The following is a 24367-nucleotide window of genomic DNA, read 5'->3' on the forward strand; positions in this document are numbered from 1 at the left end:
CTAATGCAATGATAGGTTTTGTTGATAGAGGGTGCTGGGGGGGTCCTGCAAGGCATAATAGAGGATGAAGCTTTTCTTCCCAGTTTTGGGCCCTTTTTTCCCTCCTAAGGCCCACCTATTAGTGGTATGTGGAAGACCGAGTAGAATTTACCCTCCAATGAGTTTTTCTGGCACCCTAATATGAAGTTTTCTATATTACCATCATAGACCTGCCCATACTCTAGCAGGCAGCTTCCATTAGACCAGCTTTGGCCCATGGTATCCCAGCAAATTTTGCTGGAATCTCAGTGGACAACTTCCTGTGAAAGAGTTCTAACCAATGGTATACCAGAAATGTCTGCCACCCAGTAGGCTCTAATTACACCCTCTCCAAGGCCGAGGTGTGAATCTCAGCTTTGAAGGGGTGGGAGTACGGGTGGTTGGGATCCTTTCCCAAAGTTGCTTCTTCCTTAGGTACTTACCCTCAACTTTAGAGGTAATAGCTCTTCTCTATACTTGCTATTTGTGTATTCTTAGAGTCTTCTATTATCTTGTATTACTGTTAACTGCCTTTACTAATTAATAATTATTAATATTAAATTCTCAATTCAAATTACTGATATGGTTTTTGGCTCCAGAGTAGACCCTGAATGATATATTAACATAGAACAATAAGCAGAAAAATAAGCATCCCAAGAGTATGAGGTGAATAAATAATCTGAAAGTGATTAAAATAAACAAAATATTAAAAAAATAAAAAAAAACAAAAAACCCCCAAAGTATTAAAAGAAGTATTAAAAACCACAAAGAAATAGTAGGCCTCTATGAAAAAAGAATATGATATGCAGATTGAAAAAAATGTTTAGAAATTACAAAATGTAGTCATTAATTAAGACTTAAGTGAGTGGATCAAATATCTGGTTAGGTTCTGATTAAGAGACAGTCAAACACTTTAAAGGTAGCCCTGAGGAAATTGTCTAGGATGTAGCAAAGAGATAGGAAATGAAATACTAAAAAGAAATTACAATAGAATAGATGCAATCTAATTATGTGATCCAACATACACCTAAGAGGAATTCTCTTTCTTTTTCTTTCTAAGTCATCTATATCTACATATATTTCTATGTATCTATAAATATATCATCTATAAATGTACATATTTTATGTACTTCCAGAAAGATAAAATAGAAAGAATGGGAGAAGAGGCAATATTTGAATAGAGACTAGCTGAGAACTTTTCAGAATTGAATAAATACCAGTAAGGTTTATTCTAGGATTACAGAGATGGTTTAACTTTATAAAATCACATGTAATTTACCATGTTAACATATCAACAGAGAAAAAAAATATGTTCATTTCAGGTTAACAAATATTAAAAAAGAATAAAAAAGGATGTCTATGTAAAAGTTAATGTGAACTTCACATTTAATGATGAATGAATTAGAAGCACTCTCTTAAAGTCAGAAATTAATTTAAGATGCTTGTTCTTACCATTTGTATTTAGCATTGTATTGGAAGTCCTAGCTAGCTCAATATGACATGGAAAATAAATAAGAGGTATGGGAATGGAAATATAGGAAACCAAATTGCCAGTGTCACAGATATGATTATACACATATGAAATTTAAAAGAATTTACTTTTAAATTATTAGAAGTAATTGAAGAATTTATCAAGGATGTTGTTTACAAAATTGCATCTAAAAATTAGTAGTATTTGAATACATCAGATTCAACTGGTTCAGAAATGTAATTTCAAAACTTCCTGTAGGGTGCCTGGATGGTTCAGTCAGCTAAACATCTGACTCTTAATTTTGGCTCAAGTCTTGATCTCAGGGTTGAAATTCAAGCCCTACATTGGGCTCTACACTGGGTGTGGAGGCTGCTTAAAATTAAAACAAACAAACAAACACACAAACTCTATTCTTTTAGCCACAAAACTATAAAATATGTGAGATTAAATTTAACATTATATACATAGGACTTTTATAGAAAAATTTATAAAATATAATAGAAAAATATATATATGAAGATCTAAATAAATGGAGAATAATACCATGGTTTTGGACAGGAAGTCTCAATTTTTTAAGATTTTGATTCTTGCCAAAATAATCTACTAAAGCAAAGCTAGTTCAACTTAAATCTTAAATTTTCTCAGAACTTGTGAAGTTGTTTCAAACATTTATATGGATGAATATAGGGTCAAGAATAACTAAAGGAAAACATTGAAGAAGATTAAAGAGAATTAACTTACGATCTCATTTATTAAGAATTATTATAAAGATACAGTAATTAAAACGTGTTGTATTGGCAGAAGGATACACAAATATATCAGTGTAAAAAGAACAGAGAGCCTAGAAACAGCCATGTGTGTAAATGAAAAATTAACGTATGGGAGCAGTGGCTTTCAAGTCATTGCTGAAAGATAATATAATAGATGATGGTGAGACAATTGACTATTCATATGGGAAAAATTAATTTGTAAGCCTGCCTCCCACCATACACAAAAATAAATCCTAAATGGATTAAAAACAAAGACAAAGTGAAAAATGTAAAAAAAAGTAACAAAAATAACTATGATATTGGAAGTTTGGAAAAGAACTCTTCCACGAGATTTAGAAGCACAAAGCTTAAAAAGATTGATAACTTTAGCTACTTAAAATAAAAAAGATCTGTACAAAAAAGCCCATAAAATAAAAAAAAAATAAGCCCCATACTGGATGAAAAGATTTGTAATCCAAGCAACCACCAATAAAATATTGATAAACAAAATAGATGTTAAGTAAAACCCTAAAACCAATAAAAGGGAAATACTTCAATAGAGAGTGATGAAGGATGTGGAGTCAATTAACAGAAGAAAATTTTAAGACCAATAGATATATAAAAAGTTGCAAAGTCTCACTGATCATTAAGGGTGATGAAATTTAAAAGAAAATGGGACATTTCATAACAAGTAGATTGCTAAAATTTAAGGACTCTGATCATATGATATTTTGGCAATAATACCAGAACATAAGAATTTTCAAAAACTGTTGGTCTTGGGATCCCTGGGTGGCTCAGCGGTTTGGCGCCTGCCTTTGGCCCAGGGCGCGATCCTGGAGACCCGGGATCGAATCCCACGTCGGGCTCCCGGTGCATGGAGCCTGCTTCTCCCTCTGTCTGTGTCTCTGCCTCTCTCTCTCTCTCTGTGACTATCATAAATAAATAAAAATTAAAAACAAAACAAAAACTGTTGGTCTTAGGATACATTGGTGAAGCTATTTTGTTTTTTTTTTACATTTCAATTTTTTTTCTTGCTTTATAGATTAAAAAAAAAACTACTAGAACCAACTTATTCATCATCATCTTCATTTTCCTCATCTTCCTCCTCTTCCTTCTTCTTGCTTTTTTTCAGTGTTGACAGCTCCCTTTTTTTTTTTATCACATCAAGCTTTCCTTTAGCTCGATATGCGACAATATGCTTTTCATATTTTTCCTTCAGCTGAGCAGCCTTTTTATAAGGCTGCTTATCATCTGCAGCAGTGTTATTCCACATCTTTCCCAATTTCTTTGCAATATCACCAATGGATAGGCCAAGGTGTTCTCTGATTTTTGGGTGATGCTCAGAACAAAACAAGTAAAAGGCTGAAGGAGGCCTCGGTACACTGGGATCCTTGAACAACTTTTTTGTTTCCCCTTTAGGAAGGATTTAAGTTTTCTCTTTCTCTTCTTGTTCACCTTTGCCATATCTTCAAATTTTCCTTTCTCTTTAGCAGACATGGTTTCCCACCTCTCTGAGCATTTCTTAGAAAACTCTGAGAAATTGACGGAAGCATCTGGGTGCTTGTTTCCCTCCTGGCAAGTTTGCACAAAGAATGCACATAATGACATTTTGCCTCTAAGCTTCTTCGGATCTCCTCTGCACATGTTTAATTATTTTTCTCCGGGAGGCACAGAGTCACCCAGTACCTATCTAGCTCTCATTTGCCCTGGCACTGTCTCTGTGGAGCTCAATGTACTGCAATGGCTGTGTTTGGTGCATTTACTTTGGAGAGAATGTTAATAAGGTCTATGGTCTTGATAATGTTTATACACTACAAGATAGCAATTCTACTTTTAAGTTACATATTGTGGTTCAATTCTCAAATGAAGAGGCATTCTCAAAAGTGTCAGTGCAGCCTTGTTGTATTAGAAAAAAATGGAAGCAATGTAATTGTTCAAGAATAAGGAGGTGAATAAATTAAACAGGATTTAATAGAATACTTAAAATAAAAAAAAAATAGACCGGAAGGGTACATGTCAGTATTTGTAATTATCCTAGGGAGTTAAGGAATGGTATGTCTAACACCTTATTTGTATCTTTATTTATTTGTATCTGCTACATTTTATTTATAAATATCTGAGGCAAATATTGCCAAATATCAACATTTGTTAAATTGGAGGGAAGGGTGATTTTGTTTTGTTAAACAGTTGACCCTTGAACAGCACAGTTTTGAACTGTGTGGGTCCACCTTTATGCAGATTTTTTTCAATAAATAAAGTACAGCACTAAAAGTGTGTATTTTATCTTCCTTATGATTTTAATAACATTTCTTTTCTCTAGCTTACTTTATTGTAAGATACAGTATATAATACATATGCATGCAAAATATGTGTTAATTATCTATTTATGTTATCCATAAGGCTTCTGGTCAGAAGTAGGCTAAAGTAATTAAGCTTTGGGGGAATAAAAAGTTATACATGGATTTTTGACTGTGCAGGGGTTGCTACTCTTAATCCCTGCATGTTTCAAGGGTCAACTGTATTATCTGTACTTTTCTATATTTTTGAAATAGTTCATAGTTAAAACTAACATATTTACTTAAATGAAGGCAATAGTAAAAATGTTTAAGTGTTTACCTATTCCTTGTTTTGAACCACTGTATAAATTTGAGACCATGGCTATGATTCTTATGTCTTAGAACTAAGAGAAGCTATCTGGTTAATAATCATAAAAGAAGGGATTCTTAACCTTGGTTTCATTGGAGCTGTGCTCTAATCAACTAAACTAACTGTCCACAGGTGACAACATTTATAAACAAAAGACTTTTCTTGATGAGTTAGGACATAGTCTCATGATTAAGATAAGGACTAGCTGTACTGCTTGTGCACACTAGAGCAATCAGATACTGTTAACTTTGCTAATCAATCTGACATAAAAATGTTACATATTTTTAAATTTAAATGTAGCTAATTAACATATTATGTATTATTAGTTTCAGATGTAGAGTTCAGTGATTAATCAGTCTTATATAATATCCAATGCTCATTATATCACGTGCCCTCCTTAATGTCCATCGCCCAGTTACCCCATCCCTCCCCTATTCAGCAACCCTTAGTTTGTTTCCTATTATTAAGAGTCTCTTATGGTTTGTCTCCCTCTCTGATTTTGTTTTGAAGTACTTTTCCCCTCCCTTCCCCTATGATCCTCTGTTTTGTTTCTTAGATTCCACATATTGGTGGGATCATTTGATAATTATCTTAATCTGATTCACTTATTTCACTCAGCATAATACTCTCTAGTTCCAGCCACATCATTGCAAATGCAGATTGCTTTTTTTGTTGGCTGAGTTGTATTTCATTTTCTTTATCCATTCATCTGTTGATAGACATCTGGGCTTTTATCATAGTTTGACTCTTGTGGACATTGCTGCTATAAACGTTGGGGTTCAGATCACCACTTTGTATCTTTGTGGTAAATACCCAGTAGTGCAGTTGCTAGGTTGGAGGGTAGCTCTATTTTCAAATCCTTGAGGAACCTCCACTCTGTTTTCCAGAGTGGCTGCACTAGCTTCCATTCCCACCAACAGTGTAAGAGCATTCCCCTTTCTCCACACCCTTGCCAACTTGCCAACAAGTTTCCTGACTTGTTAATTTAGCCACTCTCACCAGTATAAGGTAGTATCTCATTGTGGTTTTCTTTGTATTTTCCTGATGCCAAGTGATATTGAGCATTTTTTTTTTTTTTTTATGTGTCTGTTGGCTATCTGTATGTCTTCTTTGGGGAAATGTCTATTCATGTCTTCTGCTCATTTCTTGATTGAATTATTTATTCTTTGGGTGTTGAGTTTGTTAAGTTTTTTTTTTTTTTTTTTTTTTTTAAGATTTCATGTATTTATTCATGAGAGAGACACAGAGGGAGAGACACAGGCAGAGGAAGAAGCAGGCTCCATGCAGGAGCTCCATGTGAGACCCTATCCTGGGACCCAGGATCACGCCGTGGGCTGAAGACAGGGGCTAAACTTCTGAGCCATCCAGGGATCCCCTGTTAAGTTCTTTATAGACTTTGGATACCAGCCTTTATCTGATAAGACATTTGCAAATATCTTCTCCCATTCTGTAAGTTGCCTTTTAGTTTTGTTGACTGTTTCTTTGGTGTGCAAAAGCTTTTCATCTTGATGAAGTCCCAATAGTTCATTTTTGTCTTTGTTTCTCTTGCCTTTGGAGACAAGTGTCTAACAAGATGGTGCTGTAGCCAAGATCAAAGAGGTTGCTGCCTGTGTTCTTCTCTAGGATTTTGATGGATTTCTGTCTCACATTTAGGTCTTTCATCCATTTTGAGTCTTTTTTGTGTATGGTGTGAGGAGATTGTCTAGTTTCATTTTTCTGCATGTGGCTGTCCAATTTTCCCAAAACCATTTGTTGAAGAGACTGTCATTTTTCCATTAGGATATTCTTTCCTGCTTTGTTGAAGATTAGTTGACCATAGAGTTGAGGGTCCATTTCTGGATTCTCTATTCTGTTTTATTGATTTATGTGTCTGTTTTTGTGCCAGTACCATACTGTCTTCATGATTACAGCTTTATAATAGAGCTTGAAGTCCAGAATTGTGATACCCTACCCCCAGCTTTGGTTTTCAACCTTCCTTTGGCTATTCGGGTTCTTTTCTGGTTCTTTTCTGGTTCCATACACATTTTAAGATTATTTGTTCTAGCTCTGTGAAAAAAGTTGATGGTATTTTGATAGGGATTTCATTGAATGTATAGATTGCTGTAGGTAGCATAGACATTTTAACAATATTTGTTCGTCCAGTACATGAACATGGAAGGTTTCTCCATTTCTTTGTGTCTGCCTTAATTTCTTTTATGAGTGTTCTATAGTTTTCTGAGTACAGATCCTTTGCCTCTTTGGTTAGGTTTATCCCTAGGTATCTTATGATTTTTGGTGCATTGTAAATGGGACCAACTTCTTAATATCTCTTTCTTCTCTCATTGCTAGTGTACAGAAATGCAACTGATTTGTGTGTTTTTTATTGATTTTATATATCAATTGATTTTATATTTTATACCCTGCCACTTTGCTGAATTCCTGTATGAGTTCTAGCAATTTTGGGGTGGAGTCTTGGGTTTTCCACATAGAGTATCATGTCATTTGTGAAGAATGAGAGTTTGACTTCTTTGCCTATTTGGATGCCTTTTATTTCTTTTTGTTGTCTGATTGCTGAGGCTAGGACTTCTAGTCCTATGCTGAATAGCAGTGGTGAGAGTGGACATCCCTGTCATGGTCCTGACCTTAAGGGAAAAGCTCTCAGTTCTTCCCAATTGAGAATGATAGTTGTTGTGGGCTTTTTGTATATACCTTTTATCATATTGAGTTTCCCTCTGTCCCTACACTGAAAGAGTTTTAATCAATAAAGGATGCTGTACTTTGTCAAATGATTTTTCTGCATCTATTGAGATCATATATAGTTCTTGTCTTTTATTATTTTTTATTTTTTGTTTTTTTTTAAGATTTTATTTATTCATAGAAACACAGAGAGAGAATGAGAGGCAGAGACATAGGCAGAGGGAGAAGCAGGCTCCATGCAGAGAGCCTGACATGGGACTCGATCCAGGGTCTCCAGGATCATGCCTTGGGCTGCAGGCGGCGCTAAACAGCTGCACCACCAGGGTTGCCCTCTTTTCTCTTATTAATATGGTGTATCACATTGATTGATTTGCAGATTCTGAACTACCTACCCTTGCAGTCCAGGAACAAATCCCACTTGGTTATGGTGAATAATCCTTTTAATGTACTGTTGGGTTCTATTGGCTAGTATTTAGGTGGGAATTTTTGCATCCATGTTTATCAGGAATATTGGTCTGTAATTCTCCTTTTTGGTGGGGTCTCTGCCTGGTTATGAGATCAAAGTAAGGCTGAACTCATAGAATAAGTTTGGAAGTTTTCCTTCCACTTCTATTGTTTGAAACAGCTTCAGAAGAACAGGTGTTAATTCTTCCTTAAATGTTTGGTAGAATTCCACTAGGAGGCCATCTGGTCCTGGACTCTTGTTTGTTGGGAGATTTTTGTTTACTGCTTCAATTTCCTTGCTGGTTATGGTCTGTTCAGGTTTCCTATTTCTTTCTGTTTCAGTTTTGGTAGTTTATACATTTCTAGGTAGTTTATACATTTCTAGGAATGCATCCATTTCTTCCAGATTTCCTAAGTTTTTGACATGTATTGCTGATAATATGTTCTTATAATTAGTTGTATTTCTGTTGTGTTGGTTGTGATCTCTCCTATCTCATTCATAATTTTATTTAGTTGGGTCCTTTCTCTTTTCTTTTTGATAGGTCTGGCCAGGGGTTTATCGATCTTATTAATTCTTTCAATGAGGCAGTTCCTAGTTTTGTTGATCTATTCTTCTGTTCTTTTGGCTTCTATTTCACTGATTTCTGCTCTAATCTTGTTAATTCTCTTCTCCTCCTGGGTTTAGGCTTTATTTTCTGTTCTTTCTCCAGCTCCTTTAGGTGTAAGGTTAGGTTGTATATTTCAGGACTTTCTTGTTTTTTTGAGAAAGGTTTTATATTGTTAAATACTTCCTTCTTAGGACCCTTGTTAGATGCATTCCCAAAGGTTTTGAATAGTTGCATTTTGGTTTTAATTTGTTCCCATGAATTTAAAAAAATTTTTCTTTAATTTCTTGGTTGACCCATTCATTTTTTAGTAGGATACTCTTTAACCTCCATGTATTTGAGTTCTTTCCAAGTTTCCTCTTGTGATTGCATTCAAGCTTCAATGCATTGTGGTTTGAAAATATGCAGGGCATGATCTCAGTCTTTTGGTAGTGATTGTGACCTGATTTGTGACCTGGTATGTGATCTATTCTGGAGAACGTTCTGTGTGCACTCGAGAAGAATATGTATTTTGTTGCTTTAGGATAAAATGCTCTGAATTTTATCTGTGAAGTCCATCTGGTCCAATGTGTCATTCAAAGCCCTTGTTTCTTTGTTGATCTTCCGTGTAGATGATCTGACCATTGCAGTGAATGGAGTGTTAGTCTCCTGCTATTATTGTATTTTTATCAATGTATTTCTTTAATTTTGTTACTAATTGGTTTATATAATTGGCTTCTCCCACATTAGGGGCATAAATATTTACAATTGTTAGATCTTGTTGGATAGACCCTTTAATTATGATACAGTGTCCTTCCTCATCTCTTATTACAGTCTTTGGTTTAAAATTTTATTTGTTTGATATAAGGATTTCTACCTAAGGTTTCTTTGATGTCTATTAGCATGATAAATAGTTTTCCACCCTCTTACATTCACTTTGAAGGTGTCTTTGGTTGTAAAGTGAATCTCTTGCAGACAGCATATTGATGGGTATTGCTTTTTTATCCTTTCTGATACCCTATATCTTTTGATTGGAGCATTTAGGCCATTTACATCAGAGTAACTACTGAAAGATATGAATTTAGTATTTTGTATTACCTGTAAAGTCACTGTTTCTCTATATTTTTTCTTTTCCTTCCTTTCTGGTCTATGTTTCTTTTGGACTCTCTTTGCTTAAAGGACCTCCTTTAATATTTCTTATGGGGCTGTTTTAGTGATCACAAATTCTGTTAGTTTCTCTTTGTCCTGGAAGATTTTTATCTCTCCTTTTATTTTGAATGATAGCTTTACTGCATGAAGTATTCTTGGCTGCATATTTTTCTCATTAACACCCTGAATATATCATGCCATTCATTTCTGGCCTGCCATGTCTCTGTGGATAGGTCTGCTGCCAGTCTAATGTTTCTACTCTTGTAGGTTATGGATCTTTTGTCTCAAGCTGATTTAGGGTTTTCTTTTTGTCTCTGAGATTTGCAAGCTTCACAATAATATGTCAAGGTGTAGACCTGTTTTTATTGATTTTGAAGGGGGTTCTCTGTGCCTCTTGAACTTGAATGCCTGTTTCCTTTCCCAGATTAGGAAAAATTTCAGCTATAATTTGCTCCAATATACCTTCTGAACCCCACCCCCAATCTTTCCTCTTCTTATGGGATCCCAAATTATTCTAATATTGTTTTGCTTTATGGTATCACTTATCTCTTGAATTCTCCCCTCATGATCCAGTAGTTATCTTTTTTCTCAACTTCTTTATTCCCCATCATTTTGTCTCCTATATCACTAATTCTCTCTTCTGCCTCATTTATCCTAGCAGAGCCTCCATTTTTGTTTGCATCTCATCAGTAGCCTTTTTTAATTTTGACTTGATTACATTTTATTTCTCCAGAAAGGGATTCTCTAGTGTCTTCTGTGCTTTTTTCAAGCCCAGCTAATATCTTTATAATCATTATTTGAACTCTAGTTTCAACATTTTACTTATGTCCATACTGATTAGGTCCCTGGCTGTTAATACTGCCTCTTGTACCCTTTTTTTGATGTTGAGTTTTTCCATCTTGTTATTCTGTCCAGAGAAGAATAGGTATATGAAAGAACAAACAATAAAATGGCAATAATCAGACAGATGAACAGAACAGAGCAATTCACTGGCTCCTGTGTGTATTTTGGTCTGTTTGTTAGAAAATTAGATCCCAGGGGCACCAGAGTGACTCAGTATTTGAGTGTCTGCCTTTGGTTCAGGTCTCAGGTTGTTTTCCCAGGGTCCTGGGATTGAGTCCCACATAGGGCTCCCTGCAGGGAGCCTGCTTCTCCCTCTGGTATCTCTGCCTCTGTCTCTGTGTCTCTCATGAATAAATAAATAAGAACTTTTTTTTTTTTTTTAAAGAAAATTAGATCTGAAAATTGTAAAGGAATAAAAACTTATATGGGTATAAAATAACATTAAATACAAAGAGGATAGACTGTAACTATAAAAATGAAAATTAAAAGATAAAAAAGAAAGAAAAGAAAAGAAAGAATATAAATAAGTGAACAGAACAGAGCAATCAATACACTATATCCTGGACATACCTTTATCTGTTAGAAGAAATTATAAAGAAAGAAAACTTATATATATACAAAAATAAAATTAAAAATGAAAGGAGAGAATGTAACTGTAAAGATAAAAAATTTAAGTCTTCTGAAAAAAGAGAGAATGTAATCAGACAGGTGAAGAGAACAGAGCAATACACCAGATTTTGGGTGAATTTTGGTCAGTTTGTTAATTGCATCCCAAAATTGCAAAAAAAGTAAAATTTATATATAAAATAAAATTAAATACAATGAAAGGATAGAATGTAACTGTAAAAATGAAAATTGAAAAAGATTTTTAAGAGTTGATAAAATAAATTGAAAAGGAAAGAGAAAAAATTAAAGTGAAAGACTAAAGAATTATGAGAAAAAGAACATGAATTCAAAATACTATTTTCCCCTAACACTTGAGTTTTGCAGTTCTGTGTCATTGGTAAACTTGGTCTTAGTGGATGTTCTTGCTGGACTGCTGGGGAAGGGGCCTGTTATGCTGATTCTCATGTGTCCTCACCCCAGGGTGGAATTGCACTGCCCTTGCCAGAGGGCCAGGCTACATAATCTGCTCCAGTTTGCTCTAGGTGGCTTTTATTTTGTGAGGATTTCCCTGCAGCTTTAGAGGATGAGAGTGAAAATGGCAGCCTCTCAGTCTCCAAAGCCAGAGCTGAAAGCTCAGATTCCCCCTCCTCAGTGTGCCCTCAGGAAAAAGCAGTCAATCACTCCCCTCTTCCTTGCTTCCAGGTCTTTGTCCTCAGTCAGTCTATGCTCACCTAGCCTGTGAGGAGCATTTCCATCTCAGGCAGTGACTTGCTTTAAGTCTCCAAATCCTGCAGACTCCTGCAGCATACTCTTCTGCCGCTCCTCCCTGGGGAGGAAGAGGGGTCTTGCTGAGGTTCTACTGCTTGCTGAGCCCCTGCTTGGAGAGCTGTCACCTGACTGCCTTGATTTGTGGTTTATAGCAACACCAAGCTGAAAGGCCACTCCTTGGGCGCACTGATTGCAGCTGGCTTCCTGGCTCTGATGCTTGGGGACTCCGCCACACTCCGGCACCCCTGTTCTTTCTGTGACCCCATGGATCCTGAGACCACCTAGGATTCTGCTGCACTTCGCCACCTAAGTACCTTTCAGGCAGAGACATCCTTCACTGGAGCAGACTTCTAAAGTTGGGATTTTGTACTCTGCTTCTGTATCACTTCCCAGTGGCCAGTTTACAGAGGCTCCCTCTGCTTGGGATCTGTTTTCTGATATGTCACCTTGGATTTACTTCTCTGCATCTCCTACCTTGCAGAAAGTGGTCACTCTTCTATTTGTAGAATTTCAGTAATTTTTTTCTTAGATCTCTGGTTGAGTTCACCAGTGGTCAGAAAGATTTGACAGCTATCTAGCTGAATTCCTGGCACTAGACAAAACTAAGGTCTCCTACTCCTCTGCCATCTTAGATAATGTTACATATTATAAAACATTTGGACTATTAACATCTTGCTATCAAATGTAATTGAATTAATTTTTTAGTTGCAATTTTTATTAAGAGAATAGTAAACATTGCTTTGTTTTAATTTAATTTTTATAAAACAACTATGTGCATAGACTTGAAAAACAGTAACTTTGAACAGAATTTGAGGGCTTTGAGGGCAGCGCTGGTGGCCCAGTGGTTTAGCGCTGCCTTCAGCCCAGGGCCTGATCCTGGGGACCTGGGATGGAGTCCCACGTCAGGCTCCCTGCATGGAGCCTGCTTCTCCCTCTGCCTCTCTCTCTCTCTCTCTCTCTCTCTCTGTGTCTGTCATGAATAAATAAATAAAATCTTAAAAAAAAAAAGAATTTGAGGGCTTTGAAAAGATGAAAAAATTGCTTTTCTGAATTTATAGGTATTTACAATTCAGAAATCCTGTTTCATCTGTAAGGGTTAGGTTTCTAAAATTCTCATGGCAGGGGTTTCCTAAAGTTTTATTTATTTCTTGGTCATGGTACTTAAATACAAGACAGGAAGGATAATAGAGAGTAGATGTGTCAAAGCTTAGATATATATATATGCATCTGAGCATGTATTTATACATATAAACATATATAATTTAAATGATACTAAAATATAAAATGCAGGTACACTAGATAACAAGAATATTAATGAATTATTTATAGTTTCTTTAAATAATAACAGCAAATATCTAATTGGTTCTCCTTTATTTTTGATTGGAAAGGCGGGGGGAGCTAGCTTCTCCTACACAAACCATGGTTTTTTACTCTCTCATCATTCAAGTTCAAGTTGAACTTAATTGTGTATTTGTGGCTTTGAGAGATTTTAATGGCTAGGCATGACTAACTGGCCCTGTTCAATAGCTTAGAACCCGTCAGAAGATACTTACTGCAAGTAACTTTTGGTTGTGGAAAGTGTGATCTTTAGGGAAAGTTGTGTTGGGTTGCTTTTAGTGTATGCTAAAATGCTAAAGCTGGATATTTTTAGAGTAATTTTCCCATCATTATTCCCCTAAAGTAGCAACAGAAAAAGGAGAATAAAGGCAAGAGAGATCTGTGCTTTCTCAGAGACAATGCTATGGTTCTTGACCATCTGATTGATGCTAGTTACAGAAATGGCCCAGCAGTGCCCACATATTAGACCTGGAATTGTCATGGTTGCTGAAAATGTTTAGAGAAGGAAATTCTCTAAACTTATGTAAAGGTACATAATGTAAAAGGAACTTAATGGTCAGGGAGGGAGAACTCTAAATATACCTGACTGCATTAAACTACAGAATTATAGAATCCTATGTTACTAAAGCTGGAAGAAACCTTAGACGTTTTCTAGTTTAACCTTTTCATTTTTCATCTATTGTAGAGATGTTTAAAGCTGTGTCTAAGGTACCATTGGCTCAATTCTTTTCTAATTTATTTTGACAGTCATAACAGTCAAACCAATTGTGTGTAAAGAGACACAGAGACAATTTCAATGGGGGTATTAACCTCTTGATACATTATTTTAAATATCAGTCATAAAAAAGCCAGAGTTTAGAAGCCCAGCTTATGGTTTATGTCATCTTGCATATTTTAAATGCACCATAGTTGAAATTTAAATGCCAAATTGTCTAGATATCACATACTGCCAAATATGCCTTACATAGACAAGGACTATGCTATTTATAACCTATAGAACACCGTGAAAAACCTCATTTTCCTAAGTGTAAAGTGTGGAAGCTAGGATGAAAGAAAGAGTTTCACTTGATTTATAAGCTTTAAAATGTTATAAATAAGGAACCCCAAACCAAGACCTGGCTTCCAACTTTTGATGAGTATTTATTTGACTGCATAGACTCTCTCTCTGCATGAACTGCCTCATTCTAGTTAAAACATTTTTTTCAAAGTGTTCTAAAAAATTGTCTTCCAAGTAGGTGTGAGTCGTATACAAGGTAGTGAAATTCACCAAAATAAATTTTTAAAAGTTCACACAGTTTTTCTGGATAAAAATGGAGAGAACCAAAAAAAAAGTAAAAAAAAAAAAAATGGAGAGAACCTCTCAAGGATGTGTATATGAGGCAAAATAAGGGCTTAAAGGAAGCACAGAAATCCTTTCAGCCTATCAGGTCACTGTGTACTTTTTTTCGGGCAGAGAGCAAGATGGAAATTAATATGCAGTGATTTTATTAGGGGAGCTGGCTATGAAAGAAAATAAGAGAGAGTGTTGGAAAAGGCCAAGAGAATCATTAGATCATGAAGTAAACCTGACTTTGAGTTAAAGAGAATGAAAAGCTTGGTAGAACTGCTGTGCAATCTGGGGAAGGTTCATCAAGGCCTTGAGTCTTATACCTCCCAGGGACCAGGAACCCATCTGCTTGAGTAGCTCTGCTGCACATGTGGGAGTTACAGCCTTGGGGCAAAGGCTCAGAAGGATTTCATAGAACAGCAGCTGGGGCCCCTGATCAATTTCACTAATACACTATCTGCATCATGAATTGTCATGGCTGCTACATCAAACCAAAATTATGGGCAAAATGATGAAACAGACAATTTAATCTGCATTCTCTCCATCTTTCTTTCTTCACCACATCTCTTTTCCTTTGTAAAATGTTGCTTCTTTCCTACTCCTCTTGGACACTCAGTTAAAGCCTTTGAAATATCTTCTACTTCTGGAAAATAGTTTGTTCCTAGAAAAGATCTGATATTCACAGTAGAGCAAAATTCCATGTTCTTTAAATATTTTGCTTTTTTATCTCCTAAAAGAGTAAAAAAATGAGGTACTCACGCACAAATTCTTGGTTTGGAGGGCCTTATTAAAGCTTATAAATCAAGTGAAACTCTCATCCTAGCTTCCACATTTTATACTTAGGAAAATGAGGTTTTTCATGGTGTTCTGTAGATTATAAATAGTATAGTTCTTGTCTATTTAAAGGCATGTTTGGCAGTATGTGATGCCTAGACAATTTGGGATTTAAATTCCAACTATGGTGCATTTAAAATAGGCAAGATAGGAGAGTATCCAAGATAGAAACGTGGGAAGACCCTGAACTTGTCTCTTCCACTAATATACCAAATCTGTACCTATTTATAGGGCAGTACCTCCTGAAGAAGAACTGAGGATTGACTGAACAGCTTCTGTACAATGAAAGAGAGGAAGGCCACATAGAGAATGGCAAGAGAGTCAGAAACAAGGTAACTAAGGGAACCCCTATACCCAATGCTGCAAACTGCAATGGGGAGGGATATTATTGAGGGACTGTCAGAAAATTTGTCATCTGTGGGGCACAGAAACCGCCCCCTCCACAGTTTAAGAGAGCAACTAGAATGAATATAAGGTTTCCAGCCTCAGAACTCTGCCAAATGGCAGCGGAACTGCTGTAACTCTCTCCAGGTTGTAGGGGGGTTGTGGGGAGTGTGTTGGTTTTTGTCTTCCTCCTCCACCTTGATAGTGTAGATGGAAGTAGGTTGTGAGCACACTAGTTGGCCTACTGCCTCATTGAGCTGCAAGTCTCTAGCCCACACCAGCACAAGCCATCCCACCAAGGTGGCCTCAGTGCAGAACATACTGGGACACCCCTGTTGAGTACTCACTTCAGGTCTAGCCAAGATGTCAAGATGACAATGGCACAAAGCACCCTGGAACACTCCAGGCTGATACCACTTTGGCTATAAATGAGTTAGCAGGCATGCCTGCATCCCATCATGGAGATTCCCAGTACCCTCTTTCCCACTTGCCTAACCAACTTAAGAATCTCTTATAGTTTACCTCCCTCTCTGTTTTCATCTTATTTTATTTTTCCTTCCCTTCCCTATGTTCATTTGTTTTGTTTCTTAAGTTCCATATGCGAAATGGAACTGATATGATATTTGTCTTTCTCTGACTGACTTATTTCACTTAGCATCGTACCCTCTAGTTCCATCCAAGTCTTATAAATGGCAAGATTTCATTCTTTTTGATGGCCAAGTAATATTCCGTGTGTGTGTGTGTGTGTGTGTGTGTGTGTGTGTAATATGCATACCACATCTTCTTTATCCATTCATCAGTTAATGGACATGTGGGATTTTTCCACAATTTCATAATTTGACTATTGTTAATAGTGCTGCTATAAACATTGGGGTACATGTACCCCTCTGAATCAGTATTTTTGTAGACTTTGGATACACCTAGGAGTGAATTGCTGGATCACAGAATAGTTCTATTTTGAACTCTTTGAGGAACCTCTATACTATTTTCCAGTTTGCATTCCCACCAACAGTATAAGAGGGTGCCTTCTTTTCTGCATCCTTGCCAATATCTGTTGTTTCCTGAATTGTTGATTTTGGCCATTCTGACAGGTATGAGGTGGTATCTCATTGTAGTTTTGATTTGTATTTCCCCGATGATGAGTGATGTTGAGCATTTTTTCATGTGTCTATTAGCCATTTGTATGCCTTTTTTGAAGAAATGTCTGTTCATGTCTTCTGCCCATTTCTTAACTGAATTGTTTATTTTGGGGGTGTTGAATCTGGTAAGTTCTTTATAGGTTTTGGATACTAGCCCTTTATCCAATATGTCATTTGCATATATCTTCTCCCATTCTGTAGGTTGCCATTTAGTTTTGTTGATTATTTCCATTGTTGTGCAGACGATTTCTATCTTGAGGAAGTCCCAAAAATTCATTTTTGCTTTTGTTTCCCTTGCCTCTGGATACATGTCTAGTAAGAAGTTATACTGGCTGATGTCAAAGAGGTTGCTGCCTGTGTTCTTCTCTAGGATTTTTATGGTTTCCTGTCTCATATTTCTTTCTTTCATCCACGTTGAATTTTTTGTATATATGGTGTAAGAAAGTGGTCCAGTTTCATTCTCCTGCATGTTGCTGTCCAGTTTTCCCAACACTGGAGAAACTGTTTTTTTTCTCCATTTGACAGTCTTTCCTGCTTTGTTGAAGATTAGTTGACCAAATAGTTGAGTCCATTTCTAGGTTCTCTATTGTGTTCAAACAAAACAGACTTTAAAACAAAGACTGTAATAAGAGACAAAGAAGGGCATTACATAATAATAAAGAGATCAATCCAACAAGAGGCTATAACAGTTGTAAGTATCTATGCACCCAACATTGGAGCACTAAATTCATAAATATTAACAGACATAAAGATAGAAATTGACAGTAATACAATAATATTATGGGACTATAACACTTTGCGTCAATGGATAGATCATCGAGGCAGACAATCAATAAGGAAACAGGGTCATTAAATGACACATTAGACCAGGTGGACTTAATAGATATATTCATAACATTCCCTCCAAAAACAACAGAACACATTCTTTTCAAGTGCACATGGAATATTCTCCAGATCACATATTAGGTCACAAAATCGGTCTCAGTAATTTTAAGAAGGTTGAGATCATATCAAGCATCATTTCCAACCATGGTATGAAACAACAACAACAAAATCACAAGAAAAAAACTAGAAAAAATTAAAACACGTGGAGGCTAAATAACATGTTATTAAACAACCAGTAGGCCAATGAAGAAATCAAGGAGGAAATTTAAAAAATGCATAAAAACAAATGAAAATGAAACCGAATGGCCCCAAATCTCTGAGATATAGTGAAAGCATTTATAAGAGAGAGATTTATAGCAATACAGGCCTACCTCAAGAAACAACAAAAATTTCAAATAAACAATCTAAACTTACACCTAAAGGAACCAGAAAAAGAATAAACAAAGCCCAAAGTTGGTAGAAAGAAGGAAATTATAAATATTGGGATGGAAATAATAAAAAAGAACAATAGAAAAATTCAATAAAACCAGCTGGTTCCTTGAAAAGATCAACTAAATTGATAAACTTTTAGCCAGACTCATGAAGAAAAAAAGAGAGAGGACCCAAATAGATAAAACGAGAAATGAAAGAGAAGAGAAATAACAATCACCACCCCAGAAATACAAAAGATACGAGAGTACTACAAAAATATCATATGCTAACAAATTGGACAACGTAGAAGAAGTGCATAGAAACATGCAATCTTTTAAAACCGAATTAGAAAGAAATAGAAAATCTGAATAGATCATTTACTAGTAGTGAAATTGAATTGGTAATCAAAAACTCCTACCAGATGGATTCACTGGAAAATTCTACCAAACATTAAAATCTACTTTCCTTAAATTATTCCAGAAAGTAGAAGAGGAGGAAAGCTTTAAAATATATTGTACAAGGTCAGCATTGTGTTGATTCCAAAACCAGACAGACACTACAAAAAAAGTAAACCACAGGCCAAAATCCCTGATGAATATAGATGCAAAAATCCTTAACAAAATGTTAAACCACATTCAAAAATATATTAAAAGGATCAGATCAGGTGGGGTTTATTCCAGCGATACAAGGATGGTTCAATATTTGCAAATTCTATCAGTGTGATATATGTCATATTAACAGAATGAAGGATAAAAACAGCATGATCATCTTAATAGATGCAGAGAAAGCATTGACAAAATTCAACATCTGTTTATGATAAAAGCAAAGTAGGTTAAGATGGAACATATACCAACATAAGAAAGGCCATATATGACAAACCCACAGCTAATTACTCAATGGTGAAAAACTGAGAGCTTTAACAAGAGAAGGATGTCCACTCTTACCACATTTATTCAACACAGAACTGGAAGTCCTAGATATAGCAATCAGGAAAGAAAAATAAGTAAAAGGTATTTGAATTAGGAAGGAAGAAGTAACACTGTCAGTATTTGCAGATGATGTCGTACTGTGTATAGAATAGCTAAAGATTCAACACACACACACAACTATTAGAATTAATAAATGAACTTAGTAAAGTTGCAAGATGTAATATGTTCTATATGCTAATAATGAAGTAGCAGAAAGAAATTAAGAAATAATTCCATTTACAATTACACTAAAATAAGATACCTAGGAATAAATTTAACCAAGGAAGCAAAAGACCTGTACCCTGAAAACCATAAAACATTGATTAAAGAAATTAAAAATGACACAAATGGAAAGTTTTATCATGCTTTTAGATTGGAAGCATTAGTTTTGTTACTTAGGCATCAAAAGGAATGAAATCCTGCCGTTTGTAATGATGTGGATGGAACTAGAGGGTATGATGCTAAGCAAAGAAGTCAGAGAAAGACAAATACCATATGATTTCACTTATATGTGGAATTTAAGAAACAAAACAGATGAACATAGGGAAGGGAAGGAAAAATAAAGTAAGATGAAAACAGAGAGGGAGGCAAACTATAAGAGATTCTTAACTATAGAGAACAAACTGAGGGTGGATGGAGGGGAGATGGGTGGGGGAATGGTAAATGAGTGATGGACATTAAGGAAGGCACTTGATGTAATGAGCATTGGGTATTATATGCAACTAATGAATCACTAAATTCTACCCCTGAAACTAATAATACTATATATGTTAACTAAGTTGAGTTTAAGTAAAAAAATTAAAAATATCTATACTACTCAAAGCAATCTAAAGCTGCAGTGCAATCCCTATCAAAATAGCAATTGTATTTTTTATGGAACTGAAACAATCCTAAAATTTGTGTGGAACCACAAAGGAACCTGGATATCCAAAGCAATCTTGAGAAAGAAGAACAGAGCTGTAATTTCACAATCCAAGTCTACAAGATATATTGCAGAACTATAGTAATGAAAACTGTATGTTATTGGCACAAAAATAGACATGTAAATCAATGGAATAGAATCGAGAACCCAGAAATAAACCCATACTTATATGGTCAATTAATCTACAACAAAGGAGGCAAGACTATACACTATACTAAATGGTGCTGGAAAAACTGGACAGTGACAAGCAAAAGAATGAAACTGGACCACTTTCTTACACCACGCACAAAAATAAACTCAAAACTGATTAAAAATCTACATGTGAAACCTGAAACCACAAAGCTCCTAGAAGAAAACATAGGCAGTAATTTCTTGGGCATTGACTGTAGCAACATTTTTCTAGATATGTTTCATCAGGCAAGGGAGACAAATGCAAAAATAAGCTATCAGGACTACACCAAAATAAAAAGCTTTTTCACAATGAAGGAAACCATCAGCAAAATGACCAAGCAACCTGCCAAATGGGAGAAGATATTTGTAAATGATATATATGATAAGGAGTTAATATTCAAAATCTATAAAGAATGTATGCAACTTGGCATCAAAACAATCTGATTAAAAATAGGCAGATTATCTGAATATATTTTTTTTCAAAGAAGATATACAGATGGCCAATAGACATATAAAAAGTTGCTGAAAATCACTAATTATCATGGAAATGCAAGTTAAAACCACTATGAGATATCACCTTATATCTATCAGAATGACTACCAAGAAAGAAATAACAAGTGTTAGTAAGGTTGTGGAGCAAAAGGAACCTTTGTGCCTTTTGGGGGAAATATATATTGGTACAGCCACTGTGGAAAACAGTATGGAGGTTCCTTAAAAAAATTAAAAAAATATATCATATTACACAGTACTTCCACTACTGATTGTTTATGCAAAGAAAATGAAGACACTAAATCAAAAAGATATATGCATCCATATGTTTATTGCAGCATTATTTGCAATGCCCAACTTTTGAAGCAACTTAAACATCCATCAATAGATGAATGGATAAAGAAGACGTGAGATATAAATAGCCCACCCACACACACTGAAATATTACTCAGCCACAAAAGGGAATGAGATCTTACCATTTGCCATTTATGACAATGTGGGTGGACCTAGAGGGTATTATGCTAACTGAAATAAGTCAGACCTAGACCAATGCTATATGATTTTACTTATATGTGGAAACTAACAAAACAAATAAACAAATAGATAAACAAAAAGCCAAAACAGACCCATAAATACAGGGAACGAACTGGTGGTTGCCAGAGGGCAGGTGATGGTGGTTGGTGGGATGGGTAAAATAGGTAAACTAAGTAAGAGATACAAGCTTCTAGTTATGGAATGAATAAGTCATGATGATGCAAGGTATAGCATAGGGAATATAGTCAATGGTTGTGATAGTGTTGTATGGTAACAGATGTTAGCTATACTTGTAAGGTAGTATAAAATAGAGTTGTCAAATCACTATGTTGTACACCTGAAACTATGTAACATTATGTGTGAGCTATGCTACAGTGATAAAAGAAAATAAAACATGCAAGATAACATAATAGCATTCACAAATTTTGATTTAGACATCTATAAATTTTCTCCTGAAATACCTTTGGGTATCATGGTGGCAACACTCTTCCCTAAGATTTCATAATGAGGCACAGTTTTATTGCTCACTATACAGAAATAACTTGGAGATATGAGTTTGGTTCTAGAGCACTGTAATAAAGTGAATATGGCAGTGAAGCATGTTAAATGCATTTTGTCACTTCCCAGTGCATATAAAAGTTATATTTACATTATATTGTAGTCTATTATGTATGCAATTATATTATGTCTAAAAAAGTATATACCTTAATTAAAAAGTAATTTATTGCTAAAAAATGCTAACTTTCATCTGAGCTTTCAGTGAGTCCTCTATTATCTTTTTGCTGGTGAAAGGTTAACTAGTCAGGGTGGTGGTTGCTGAAGGTTGAGGTGGCTGGGGCTGTTTCCTAAAAGAAAACAATGGTAAAGTTTGCCACACAGATTGCCTCCTATATTCACAAATCATTTCTTTGTAGCATGTGATGCTGTTTGACAGCATTTTATCCGCAGTAGAATGTCTTTCAAAATTGAAGTCAATCCTCTCAATCATGCTACTGCTTTATCAATGAAATTTATGTAATATTCTAAATCCTTTGATGTCATTTCAAAAGTTTTCACAGCATTTTCACCAGGAGTAGATTCTGTCTCAAAAAACTACTTTCTTTGCTCATCCATAAAAAGCAACTCCTCATCCTTTCAAGTTTTTTTCATGTGATCGCAGTAATTTAGTCATATCTCCAGGCTCCAGTTCTAATTCTAGTTCTCTTGCTGTTTTCACCACATCTTCAGTTACTTCCTCGACTGAAATCTTGAACTCCTCAAAGTCATCCATGAGGATTGGAATCAACTTCTTCCAAACTCCTGTTGATACTTTGACCTCTTCCCATGAATCATGAATGTTCTTAGCGGCATCTAGCACGGTTTCTCCTTTCCAGAAGATTTTCACTTGACTTTTCCCATATCCATCAGAGGAATCACTATCTATGGCAGCTATGGACTTACAAAATTTATTTCTTAAATAATAAGACTTGAAGGTCAGGATTACTCTTTATCCATGTTTTGCAGAATGGATGTTGTGTTAGCAGCCATGAAAACAACATTAATCTGTTGTCATTCTATATCAGAGCTCTTGGGTGACCTGGTGCATTGTTAAGGAGCCATAATATTTTGAGAGAAATATTTTTTTTCTGAGCAGTAGGTCTCAAGAGTGGGTTTTAAATATTCAGGAAACTGTATTGTAACCAGATGTGCTGTCATCCAGGCTTTGTTATTCTATTTCTAGAGTACAGGGAGGGTAGATTTAGCATTACTCTTAAGGGCCTCTTAGGATTTTTGGAATAGTAAATGAGTATTGGCATCAACTTCAAATCACCAGCTGCATTAACCCCTAACAAGAGAGTCAACCTGCTCTTTGAAACTTTGAAGCCAGGCATTGACTTCTCCTCTCCAGCTATGAGAGCCTTAGATGGCATCTTCTCCCTTTTCATCTACCTTGAAAATGTGTTGTTTAGTGTAGCCACCTTTATTCATTATCTTAGCTAGATCTCCTGGATAAGTTGTTGTACTTTTCACACCAGCACTTTCTGCTTCTTCATCTTGCAGTTTTATATTATGGAGGTGGCTTCTTTCCTCAAGCTTCACAAACTATCCTTTACTGGCTTCACACTTTTCTTGTGCAGCTTCCTCACCTCTCTTAGCCCTCATAGAATTGATGAAACTTAGGGCCTTGCCCTGGATTGGGCTTTAGTTGGAGGAAATGTTGTGGTTGGTTTGATACGTTATCTAGACCACTAAAATTTTCTCCATGTCATCAATAAGGCTGTTTTGCTTTCTTATCACTTGTGTGTTTACTAGAGTAGCACTTTTAATTTCCTTCAAGAACTTTTGCTTTGGGACGCCTTGGTGGCTTAGCAGTTGGGCATCTGCCTTTGGCTCAGGGTGTGATCCCAGGATGCCTGGATCGAGTCCCACATCGGGCTCCCTGCATAGAACCTGTTTCTCCCTCTGCCTGTGTCTCTGCCTTTCTCTCTGTGTCTCTCATGAATAAATAAATAATTTTTTTTTAAAAGAGCTTTTGCTTTGCATTCACAACTTGGCTGTTTGGTGCAAAAGACTTAGCTTTTATCCTATCTTGATTTTTTTAACATGCCTTCCTTAGCTTGTAATCATTTCTAGTTCTGATTTAAAGTGAGAGACATGGAACTTTTCACTGGAACATTTAGAGGCCATTGTAGGGTTGTTAACTGGCCTAATTTCAATGTTGTTGTGTTTTAAGGAATAGGGAGGCCTGAGAAGAGGGAGAGAGACAGGCTAATGGCCAGTCAGTGGAGCGGTTGGAATATATACACTTATGGATTAAGTTTGCCTTCTTACATGGCATGGTTCATGGCACCCAAAAACAATGACAATAGTAACATTAGAGATCACTAATCACAGATCACAGTGAAATATAATAGTGAAATAGTTTGAAATATTGTGAGAATTACTGAAATGTGACATAGACACAAAGTGAGCAAATATTCCTAGACAAATGGTGCCAGTAGACTTGTTTGATGCAGGTTTGCCACAAACCT

At 35.7% G+C, this 24367-nt stretch overlaps 1 long non-coding RNA gene and 1 pseudogene across 2 annotated transcripts in view; one reads left to right on the forward strand and one right to left on the reverse strand.

Moving 5' to 3' along the window:
* LOC119874216 overlaps positions 1-24367 on the forward strand; it is a 55254-nt gene that overhangs the window by 18304 nt on the left and 12583 nt on the right. For both annotated transcript variants that reach the window (XR_005368021.1, XR_005368022.1), the window contains exon 2: positions 15685-15785. This is a non-coding gene — a long non-coding RNA (uncharacterized LOC119874216). The remainder of the gene's footprint in view (positions 1-15684; positions 15786-24367) is intronic.
* LOC100684528 lies at positions 3308-3882 on the reverse strand (annotated as a pseudogene).

The sequence above is a fragment of the Canis lupus genome, chromosome 12, assembly GCF_011100685.1.
Source record: "Canis lupus familiaris isolate Mischka breed German Shepherd chromosome 12, alternate assembly UU_Cfam_GSD_1.0, whole genome shotgun sequence".
NCBI lineage: Eukaryota > Metazoa > Chordata > Mammalia > Carnivora > Canidae > Canis > Canis lupus.